Below are 2,537 nucleotides of genomic sequence, written 5' to 3' on the forward strand. Positions count from 1 at the left end.
GTTAGTCAAATAACAAATCAGCCATGAAATGCATGGATAAACATTTCAGAATTTGTTTTCAGGTAGGGTTACGGTACTTTTATTGTAACTTTTTCACTTCTTGTTCTGAAATTTCTGCTTGTGATTATTTTTTGTATGCCATTTTCCAGTTACAAATTGATGCACCTCCACAGTAGCTTCCTTAGAATGATCAGAAATCATCTAGAATGGCGATATCACATTTTGGAAAACCACAGACTCAAGATCTCTGGCCACAGGAAACAAAAGTACGTAGAGCAACACATTTCAGTGAGGTCCTGTACTTTCTCGCTGCTCTACCTCATTTAATGCATCACATGTGTGCCGAGATGGTGTGTCTTACCAGACGAAGGAATAGACTAAAACAGAGACAAGATAATAAGAAAAAAAAGTAAGAGAGAGAGAGAGAGAGAAGAAGGAATTCTACAACAGTGGGGGGATAAAGAAATAAAAAAGGAAGAAAATAAAGTGTAGAGAGAGAGAGAGAGAGAAAGACTCAGGTTTTAGGGGAAAAGAGGGAGAGAGTGATTACAATTCCAGTCACAACTTCCATCCATAGCTGTGTGCAGTGATCCTAGATTTCTTGAACAGCCAAGCTCAGCTGTCCCGAGAGACTCCTAAGAAGCCAGAGGTCAACCAGCTCTTTCCTGACGCACCATATGTTAAAGGAATTCTGCACTGCATTGTGGGATACGACACCACCATCCCCCACAACTTGGTTTCCAAATTACTAACACATACATCCTAAAACCTTCCCTGCCGTTTCTGCTGTGGAGAAGTTTCCACCATCAGGACTTCATGTTTTTAGAGTGATATGAAAAGGGTGGATTCTCCCTACAAAGATATGCTATGGTTTAATCACAGAAAATGGTAAAACTTTCCATAATAATCTTACATGCTGACTAGACCTGGCACGCGCGTGTGTCTGTGTGCAACACTGGGCGCATGTTGCTTTTATCCATCCACACCAAACTTGATCAGGACACGCGGGTTGAAATATCAAAACGAACTCTGAACCAACTATATTCATTTGGGGACATGTCGAAACACATGAAACATTCATGGATATTTAACTAGCTAGCTTTCTGTTGCTTACTAATTTGTTCTGGGATATGAACATTTGGTTGTTATTTTACCTGAAATGCACAAGGTCCTTTTTTTCTGGATCTTTGTAGAATTTTGACCCCTTTTGAGTCACACAAAATTGTGTGTTCTCTACCCCTACAATTAATCAACAGATAAAAAGGGAAACCTAGTTTGTTTCTAGTAATCGCTCCTCCTTCAGTCTTCTTCTTCTACTGACTTTATATGGCAGTTGGCGAACAACTCTAACGTGCATTACCGCTTCCAGCTGGACTGGAGTGTGGACCTCAGTTCATCTTTCAATCACCCAGGTGGGTATATGCTCCTAAAAACCAATGAGGAGATGGGAGATGTGGGACTTGCAACGTGTCACACGTCCAAAATAGAACCAAGTTCATGGATACAGCTGGATGTTGTGGGCATGTCGTTGTTCCTACACTTATTGAGCCACTTGTTGTTATATCAACACCTGTTATACCAACTGTACTTGCTGTGTTTCTTCATCTCGTTTCAATATTAAATGTCACAAGGCTTTGAACCTGTAAACAAAAAAAGTGCTTTACAACAAGGAAAATAACACAGATTGTACTGCAGCAGAAGTAAATGTATTAGTTGGACACTGGTCTGTGGAGAGGGAAGATTCCTTCCCATTGTAAACGTTTTGTATTGCTACATGTCCTCTTCCTACTTTCCTGTTTTCAGAGAAACTCTCATTAGGAAGGCTAATTAAATGTTATTAGTAATCATACTAGAGGTCTTTGCCGGTTCGGGTGGACCCGATAGACCCGAGACCCGACCCGGGCCCGATCGGGTTTGGGTCTGAAATTCTAACTGTGGATCCGGTCAGGTCGTGTTCGATTGTCATCTGGTCTCATGTCTATGTAACTACAGCTGATAGACCTAAGTGTACCCGAATGGACCCGACCACGGCTCTGCATAGCCTATAGCATATTTATTTTACGCTAATAAGGTGAATTTATTGATTTATAGAAGGCCTATCCAACATATAAAGACCTATTTGTTAACCTGAACAACAACTTTTTTTGTCACTCGGTCCAATCGAGCCTGGTCTAGACCTAGACCTGTCAGAGAACGGGTCAGGTCTAGGTCGAATGCTTCTCGGGTCCATTCGTGTCCGGGTCTCCATTATTATTATTTTTAATGATCGGTCCATTTGGGTCCGGGTCTGATTGTCCTCGGGTCCGGGTCTAACTTTTTGGACCGGTGAAGACCTCTAAATCATACACACCCATTACAGGCCCTAACTATCTGCATGGTTCTGCCAGAAATTGAGTAAAGAGAGAATTAATGAACAGGAGTCTCTGAAACATTTAATAAAAACCAAATTATGACTCATCTCATTATAGATATAGTATTATTCCATTTCACAAATGCGATGTCAAAGTTTTTGTGTTGTTGAGGGAATTGTTGGAACT

This window comes from Salvelinus namaycush, chromosome 10, assembly GCF_016432855.1.
Source record: "Salvelinus namaycush isolate Seneca chromosome 10, SaNama_1.0, whole genome shotgun sequence".
Lineage (NCBI taxonomy): Eukaryota > Metazoa > Chordata > Actinopteri > Salmoniformes > Salmonidae > Salvelinus > Salvelinus namaycush.